The 10,049-nt window shown below is 39.4% G+C and overlaps 1 pseudogene; it reads right to left on the reverse strand.

The window, feature by feature from the left end:
* Positions 1-628: 628 nt before the first annotated feature.
* Positions 629-10,049, reverse strand: LOC120117612 (annotated as a pseudogene).

The raw sequence follows: 10,049 nt of genomic DNA on the forward strand, positions 1-10,049 counted from the left end.
GGTTAATAGATCAACTCAGCTTTTCGTCATCCACATTAATGGCAATTAACGACGAATGAAAAATTTGTTACAAATCGATAAAATTAGTGATCAATTTGTAACTTTTAAAAGTTCAGTGGGAAAAACATAAACTTGATAAAATTTTAGTAACCATCTATGTAGTTTACCCTAAATTATATTTAAATTTTATTATGTATAATTATTAATATGATTATATTTATAATGATTAATTATGATTATAATATGTTTAAATGTTTTATTTCTTTTTATTATTGTAATTTATAACTAAAAATTCTTATTAGTCTTTAATTTAATCAATTCATATTTAAATTCATATCCAATTGAATAAATATTAGACATAAACAACAAAATTTTATCAACGTTCTTTACGTTTTTAAATTGCATATTTCAAGTTCTTTCTTTGATAACTTAAGCTTCAATTATTATTTTTTAAAACAAATCTTTGTTGCATGATTAACTGACAGTTAATTAAAGGACAGGACAACAATTAAAAGTACCATTAAAAGAATAAATAAACGATGAGATTTTTTTGTCTATTAATTTATAATTCTATTTTAAATCTTTGTCGATGAATGATTCAATGCGATCTGACAAACGTACATCACCTATTACCAGGAGAGTGATAAAACTATAACGAGTGGTGTATAATTGGGGCTTTACACTCTTCTGAGTATTCGAAATTTATATTACATGTATGAGAATTCTATGTTCACGTGGTTAAATGACTATGATACAAGATTATCAGTATACAGAAACTACAGTCAGTAGCTAATAGAAGAACATAGGGGGAGTTATATAGATGACCGCCGAGGATGTTGATACAATTCAGACAACGTACCGGCGAAGATAGTCCACTCGAGCAGGATGCTTGAGCTTCATTAGTGCCTTTACTTCGTGCTTTCGGACCATTTCTCTCGAAATATTTAAGTTCCCAGCAATTTCTCCCAATGTTCTATCACCTTTACCATCTAGTCCATATCTTTGCCTAATCACCAGGTTCTCCTTGGGCTTAAGAGAATCAAGCTGAAAATATAAAACCGGGTTTTAGTTGCATACTGTGAGTCATTGTCTTCGGACGAAACACAGTCCAAGTAACCTAAAGCAAGTAGTGTAGAAAGTTAAAAGAGGATGTCGGCTTACCACATCATCGAGTGCAAGCCTGAGAAGAGCAGGTTGCCTCCGGTGATCACCGCTGACACCATCGACATCGGTGATTCCACTAATGAACTCTTCTTGCGTGACCGAATGCCTTGAATGAAGAGAACCAACGGGTTTTGATGCCCTCATTACTTCTTGGTACCTCTCAGGAGAGATCCCAACCTTTTCAATTATTTCATTATCTGTTGGTTCTCTTTTAAGTTCAAACATTAATTCCAGTTTGGCTCTTTGGATTTCTACTCTAACCTGCATTAAATAAACAGGTAAATAGTTGCAGCATATCTCTACAAAAGAAGCAGCCATGGCTTTTACTGCTCAGTTTATCGGTCAAAACTCTTGAGCCAAGATTTAGCAGCACAAGGCAGCATTCAAAATGTCACTAACATAAATGACAAACAGAATATCCAATCACATGTAGGGCTGTAAAGGAGACGAGACAGATCGCGAGCTATTCGAGATCGACTCGGTCAAGACTCGATAAATACTCGGATTGAATGGACTCGACTCGAATTCTTAACGAACCAAAACGAGCTATTTGATACTTGACTCAAACAGCTCGTGAGCACTCAAATAGCTCGTGAGCAGCTCGAAAACATAATATATTAAGATTTTATTTTTTTTAAAATAAATTATTAATAATATTAACATTTATGTGTTGATTTTTTATAAAAAAAATACAGTAAGACTTTCATGTGTTTAAGGTTCAAGTTTGAGTTTGAGACTTCAATCTAGTTAAGTTTAAGAATTTTTTTTCTTCATTTCGAGCCTTTTCGAGCTGCTCACGAGCTTCCATTCAGGATTTCGAGTTCGAGTCGAGCTTAAAAAGTTTAAGCTCGCGAGTTTTCGAGTCGAGTTGAGCTCGACTCGGCTCGTTTACACCCCTAATCACATGTATGATTTACTTGGGCCTCAAGCTTTTCAGGCATGATGATAACTATCAACACCTTGCAGTTAGATTCCTATACAGCAAATACTTAGTCCCAAAGATACAAGTGTTGAATTAATTGTCGTCATATACGTTTTCAGTGATGAGTTTTTCTATCTGACACTTGAAAAAGGGTTATCAATCATCCCTACTTTGGCCTTTTCACTAAATTTGAAGGCTGCCAAAATGTCAATGTTGCTACTTTGTTTCATGTAAACTATCATGGTATTTTTAATATAAGCAGTAAAATATAGCATGCCAAAGTGAGGAGAGCACACCGATTCAAGTCCAAATGGGACACGTGTAAAGTTTGATATTGTCATCGAACGTATAATTGCATGCCTAATCCAAAAAAGACCGTATGTCGAAAGCCGGAATTTCCTTCTCGGTTCAAAGCGATCAATGGCTGTAATAAGTCCTCTGACTCCTGCCTGACAAAGGTCTTGAAATCTTGGACAAAATCTTGAAAATATTTGTTTATCACAAACAAAACAAGCCGAAGATTATGCTGCATGAAAAGAAAGCAATCCCTCTCAGCAGTTACTATTGAAAGCCAATGCCAAAATGCTCATAATAAGTTTTATCCACAAACTAGGCAAACACTTTTAAAATGGTGATATCAAAACATGGCTCCTGGTCAAATTATTCAAGTTGCGTCATAGAAAATTTGGCCGAGGAATGCTAGGCTAGTGGTACATCAACACCAATAGCATATTTAAAAGACTAATATATGTTCTACAAAACCAACTGAAAGTGAAAACAACTTTACTATCATTGGTGGTGGAAGAGGAATTACCTTAATGAGCTTATTTCTAGCAGCTCGACCGACCTCTAAATGTCTACTCACTTCAGCTGCACTCATATTTTTTGCGTCAGCTAATTCATCCTCAGTAGGATCTCTACCCAATTCCTTTCGCAAGTTCTCGTTGGCCTCAAGCAATGCCTGCAGTTTTATTGAAATATCTTAGTGGCAAGTACAATCAAAGTTTCAAAAACTGACACATGGCAGCAGTCTCTCTTTTTTTAATGAAAATGTGCAAACCTTCATTGGCTGCATTAGCTTAAACAACCAAGTATGCTCAGTGGACGGTAGAACTGGAGGTATCTTCATCTTTTTCCAATCCAGGCTGGCCAAATCGGTTGAAGCTGAATAGTCCCGGACTAGCCTATCGATCTTCTCGCTTTCACTCACAATACCCTTTTTATTCTGACCAGAAACAACTGGCTTTCCCTCTCTGCTCCTTTTCAGTTCAACTCTTCTATCAAGATTCAATCTTCTAGTCTTCTTAGTCCGGTTCCTAACGACAATCTTATCATTGCCATTATCTGCTTTCCCATCACTTTCTTTCGACTTCTTTCTCCTCAGCGAGCGTCCTTTTGTCTCGACCTTTTCCCCTTCTTCATCAAATGTTCGAGTTGAAGGACTAAGCTTATAAATGCTTTCAAGTTTTGCAGCAGCTTCATTGTAATCTACGTCCATGGTGCACGGAGAACCTTCATCAGTCAAGACACGGTTTGCAGTTTTCAAAGCCTTTCCAGCTTTCCCAAGTCTCTTCGGGTGCTTCGTAGCAGTTTCCACCGGCAAAAGATTATGTTCTTGAGTCATAACTAGTGCTGTATTATTGGATTTATCTGCTTTAAACGCTACAATACAAGGCTTTCTCAATGTACTTCTTTGAGTAGAAAACTTTGTGCTTAATTCTAGTGGAGTTCGGGCAACTGAACTAGAAACACTAATAACTCCCATGGCGAATACTCTTCGCAAAATTTAAGCAAAAACTGCAACCAAGCATATGCATCAGCAACAAACTTGAGGATTAACTGACTAGATCTTTTCTAGCAAGAACAATTATAGATTCATAGATTATTACATAAATTAAAACTAGTTCCTGACACAAAAGCAATCGTGTTTATGCTCTGGCAGCTCTGCAGATATATCAAATGTTTGATCAAGAATAATTTCAAACACCTAGCTTTCATTAAACTGGTCTATAGCATCGTATAATAGTATTTATCTAGATTGATACCAAAACTTGAACCTACTTTGACATAGGCTGCTTTAAATCAACAATGTTAGATGTATAAGTGGGTCACCAGCTAAAGATTCAAAGTTAGTTTGGGTAGTTTCAAGAGTGGTTAACAGCAGTTAGTAGATTCAGTCTATAGCTACAGACACGCGAATAAAATCACTTTCTTTCTTTCCAGTTTTCTCTCTTTTTATTTCTTTCACTTTCTTTACTATCAAACAACAGTTTTCTGCTGTGATTTACGATTTGAACAAACATTAAAACATAGAAAAAAAATCACGAACGGATCAAAATTAACTGGACATAGAGCAACACTCTCCGATCTCTGTAGCATTTCTACTAGGGACTGAGATGACATCATTCGTAAGCAATTGAAAACGTGAACCAGTCACTGCAAAGAGAAACGTACCTGTTCGAACAGAGCAGAAGCGAGTTCCTGATGTTACAATCTCAGTAAAGCATTGACAGTTACGAGACAAGAAAACTGAACAGAATGAAAGAGAATGAAAACCAAGATTATGAAACTTGATTTATTTCACAAAGCATATCTCTCTCAAACGTAGAGAGCTACATTTATACACCAGATAAGTGCAATTCTAGAAACTCTAGCAGTTACAACAACCTCAACTGATTATAACAAACCTAACCGTGAGAGCCAGCTAAGCAAAACAGCTTTCTCTGGTTGTATACACTAACATACCCCCTACTGCAAAACCCTCCTTGTTAAAAAGCACCAACCTACGTTAAAGAAAAAACAAGAATGCTTGAGAAACGTTCACTAACACTTCCCGTACTACAACCTCAACCTCGCTCAGGCTTTATTCAATCTTCAACCTGCGAGTGCACAAATTTGTCTGGAATTTGAGACACAAGCAGCCGCTGTCTATGCTTGAGAAACATAGGAGCAGACAATGGCTTGGTTAAAACATCAGCCACTTGCTCAAAAGCAGGAATCTCCTGAACAGAGAGTTTTCCAGCAGCCACCATCTCCCTAACAAAAAATAAATCAAGTTCAACATGTTTAAACTTTGAATGAAGTATTGGATTAGCACAGACTGCAACAGCACTCGAGTTGTCACACCATAGAACAGACTTGCCATGAACAGTCACACGTAGCTCACTTAAGAGTGATTCAAGCCACGCCATCTCAGCAGCAGCACACGCAACACTCCTATACTCAGCTTCTGCAGTGGAGCGAGCAACCACCTGCTGTTTGCGAGAGCCCCAAGAGACTAAGTTTCCAGCAAAATAGATGCAGTAGCCCGAGGTCGAACGTCTGTCATCTGCATCGGACCCCCAGTTTGCATCAGCAAACCCTGTCAAGGACAAGCGTGACGATGCTGAAAATCGAAAACCAAAGTCCACTGTGGCCTGTAAGTACCTTAGTATGCGCTTCACTGCCTGAAGATGAATATCACACGGAGACTGCATAAACTGGCACACCCTATTCACCGCAAAGGCAATGTCTAGACGGGTGATAACAACATACTGCAATGCACCAACTATACTCCGATAGTGAGTAGCGTCTTTAACCGGTGTACTATTGTCAACAGTCAACTTACAACTGGTAGCCATAGGAGTGGGAAGCCCTTTAGCATCTTCCAAACCACTCTTACGCAAAAGGTCTCGTATGTACTTTTGCTGACTGAGAATAACCTCATCACCTAATCGACATACCTCAATTCCTAAAAAGAAATTCAAACACCCTAGATCCTTCAAAGCAAATTGACTATTGAGCTTGTTAATCACATCCTGAACTTCTTTGTCACAGCTTCCAGTCACAATGATGTCGTCTACATATACAAGCAAGTACACGATAGTACCAGCAGTCTCCTTAACAAACAGCGAGGCATCGGACCTTGATAAAACAAACCGTTGATTCTCCAAATATTCTTTGAGTTTCTCGAACCATGCTCGAGGAGCCTGCTTCAGTCCATAAATGGCTTTGTTGAGTTTACAGACCAGGTTACCATCACCCTGCTCATAGCCTGGCGGTTGCACCATATACACCTCCTCAGCTAAGACTCCATTCAGAAAGGCGTTGTTGACATCGACTTGCTTTAGCGACCATCCTTTTGACAACGCAAGAGATAGAACGACACGTACGGTTGCTGGCTTGACCACAGGGCTGAAAACTTCATGATAGTCAATCCCAGGCTGCTGCAAAAAACCTTTGGCCACAAGTCTGGCTTTATGCCTTGCTATAGACCCATCAACATTTCACTTAATTTTAAAAATCCACTTGCAACTTACTGGTTTCCTACCACTCGGCAGTGAAACAAGCGTCCACGTGTTGTTTTTCATTAGTGCGTCGTATTCAGCTTGAGCTGCTGCCTTCCATTCTGAGCTTTTCATGGCTTCCCGAATGGTATGTGGTTCTTTGTCTGAACAAGCCACTTGAAAAACTTTGGGTTTATAAATTCCACTCTTGCTTCGGGTCACCATAGGATGAACATTGCATTGATCTTCATCACACTGTGCTGTAGTAGGTTGTGATTCTTCACATAATTCGAACTCATTGCCGTTCAGGTTGGTTGACGCACTAGATCCTGGATCAGCTTCATCAGCAGGTGTTATTGAGTCACTACCTGCACATGTACTGTCTTCTATAGCACCAACTACATGTGGTGCATCAGCCACAAGTGTGCCAGGATTCTGTGTATAGGCACAAGTTGAATTTGGTGCTTCTCCAGCAACCTGATTTGACCCTCGAGTCGACTGTATTATAGGTAGAATGCTGTCCGAGGAACCACGACTCGGATTAGCTGCCTTACCCTCAGAATAAGGGAACACTTCTTCATCAAATACAACATGCCGTGAGATAAAAATCCTCCCATTTTCATCTAAGCACTTGTACCCTTTATATGAAGGACTATAACCAAGAAACACACACACTGTTTCGACCTGAAATCCAGCTTGTGCTGATTAAACGGTCTCAAAAGAGGAAAATACGCACAGCCAAAAACTTTTAGCATGGAATAATCAGGAGTTTGTTGGTAAAGAACCTCAAAAGGTGACTTGCCATTCAGCACTTCAGTTGGCAACCGATTGATCAAGTGTACTGCTGACAGAAACGCATGACTCCAGAACTTCAAGGGTAGTGCAGCCTCAGCTAGCAACGCTAAACCCATTTCAACAACATGTCTGTGCTTCCTTTCTGCTTTCCCATTCTGCTCAGAGGTACTCGGACACGAGACTCTTTGTTGAACACCATTCGCAAGAAACCAACCTTTGAGAGCTTGATACTCTCCACCTCCATCTGTCTGTAAAATTTTAACTTTAGAATCAAATTGAACTTCAACCATCTTGAAAAAACTAAGAAAACACTGCATAACCTCAGACTTTCTTTTAAGAAGATAGATCCAAGTGTGCCTACTGTAAACATCTATAAAAGAAACATAATAAGCAAAGCCATCAGCAGAAACAATCGGTGCTGGACCCCATACATCTGAGACAACCAACTGAAAAGGTTTATTGTATTCAGTTAAAGATGTACAAAAAGGTAGTTTATGAGCTTTGCTTTGTAAGCATGTTGTACAAACACGGGACAACTTATTTTCATTAGAAACAACATTACACGCTTTCATTACAGCTCGAACAGCAGCTAACGAGGAATGGCCAAGACGTTTGTGCCACAAATCCAGTGAGTTAGATGTCTTCGAAACATGATTCAACTGCCAGTTTGAGTCTTCAGTAGTGTGTGGCAGTAACTGATATAATCCATCACGCGTGAGCCTCCCTTTCAATAGAACTTCCTGAGTCTGTGTGTCCTTCACAAAACACTCAAACGGATGAAACTCGATAAATACCTTGTTGTCACGAGTAAACTGTGACACAGACAACAAATTCTTCTTTATACTCGGCACATGAAGCATATTTTGTAATACCAAAAGTTTCGAGTTACTTAACAAACGAGAGTGTCCTATATGGGAAATCTTAACACCCTCTCCATTTCCCATAAGCAGTGTATTCTTACCTGTGTAGGCAGTACCTGAGTCAAAAAACGACATATCATTAGTGACATGATGCGTTGCTCCTGTGTCAGGATACCAAGCCGTATCAGCAGTATTGGTTGAGACATTTCCAGTGGGTACCGTGGAGACAAAAGCTGTTGGTGAGGAAGGCATTGAAGAGCCAAAAGGATTCTTCTTAGAACCAAGCGACGAATGACCAGAAACTGTATTTGTAGGAAGCATTGACATCGGATACGGAGCTTGTGAAGGGAACAGATGGCCACCTTGACAGTAAGGTATTGACCCAAACGACTGCATTCCAGGAAAAACTGAGTTAGCAACAGGATGATAGAAAAACATAGGAGACTGAGCAAAACCAGGATTCATCGAGTGTCCATATGCATGCATATTAACAATAGGCTGTTGCTTATCACTCGAGATACTACGAGACTGTTTTAACCCATCATTACTCAACACAGAAGAGTCAGCCACCCCAGAATACTCGCGATCAAACCTGTGATAGCACTTCTGAACAACATGGCCAAATTTGCCACACAACTGACACTGAGGTCGATTAGAGTTATTGAAACGACCACGACCTCTACCACGAAAACTATCACCTTGATGATTCCTTGCTGAGTTAAACTGTGACTGGGATAAAGTATTGCCAGCAACGGACCTCGAATCTTGACAATCTTTGTCACCAGAATGAGTGGCCATATTGACAGAGACATTCTCACACAGAAAAAGTTTTTGTCGAGCTTCACAGTCAAGAAGCATTTCAGTTAGAACATCTAACGATAAAGAATCTCGAGAGGCTATAGCAATGATAGACTCAAACTCCATGGATAACCCAGCCAAAAGAACACTAACATGTTCTTGTTCAGTTACCAAACTTCCTGCAGCATTCAGCATGTCGCAAACAGACTTTACCTTTGCCAGATATTCACTTACTGTCAACCCAGCCTTCCTTTGCGAATGAAGACTATGTCTAAGAGCAGACACTTTCGCACTGGACCTCGCACCAAACAATCTTGAGATGGCACTCCAAATGGTGAGCGTGGACGTCAAACCAGTGAGGTGAGGAAGGACTTCTGTACTTACTGTGGTTAAGAGCCAAGACGCCAATAGCTTATCTTGTTGTCTATAAACCACAAAGGCAGGATTCTCTTCCTCTTGTCCTGATTCATTCACAATAAACTGACTAGGAGCAGAGGCATCATTAGACACATACTTCAACAACCCATACCCATCAATGATTAACATCACTTGATGTTTCCACAAGAGGTACGTGCTCTCAGACAGTTTCACAACATCATGCTTAGGAATGTGTTGAACTGTCAAACTAACCGTAGAGGAGGCCATAGGAAAGATAACAAGAAATAAAGCAAACCAAAAAAACTGAGTTGAAAACACCTTACCACCTACTTACAACACTTCAAGAATCTGCAACTACCTCCAGTACAATTCACGACCAGCAAGCATGACTACTGAGAGATACGAATCTTCAACGTATCATATAAGGAAAAACTCAAGAAATATCGAGCAGCGGATAGCACGATTCTCCAGACCTTGGCGAATGATACCATGTTACAATCTCAGTAAAGCATTGACAGTTACAAGACAAGAAAACTGAACAGAATGAAAGAGAATGAAAACCAAGATTATGAAACTTGATTTATTTCACAAAGCATATGTAGAGAGCTACATTTATACACCAGATAAGTGCAATTCTAGAAACTCTAGCAGTTACAACAACCTCAACTGATTATAACAAACCTAACCGTGAGAGCCAGCTAAGCAAAACAGCTTTCTCTGGTTGTATACACTAACACCTGAGTCTACTCAGATCGCTGGGAATATGAGAAACCGGCGCTTTGTTTCCTGGTTTCCAATTAGCTGCAAAGAGTTCTCAACGATGAATGATTCTCGAGATTTAAAAGAATACGTAAATTACGATGTCCA

The sequence above is a fragment of the Hibiscus syriacus genome, unplaced genomic scaffold, assembly GCF_006381635.1.
Source record: "Hibiscus syriacus cultivar Baekdansim isolate YM2019G1 unplaced genomic scaffold, ASM638163v2 tig00000916_pilon, whole genome shotgun sequence".
NCBI lineage: Eukaryota > Viridiplantae > Streptophyta > Magnoliopsida > Malvales > Malvaceae > Hibiscus > Hibiscus syriacus.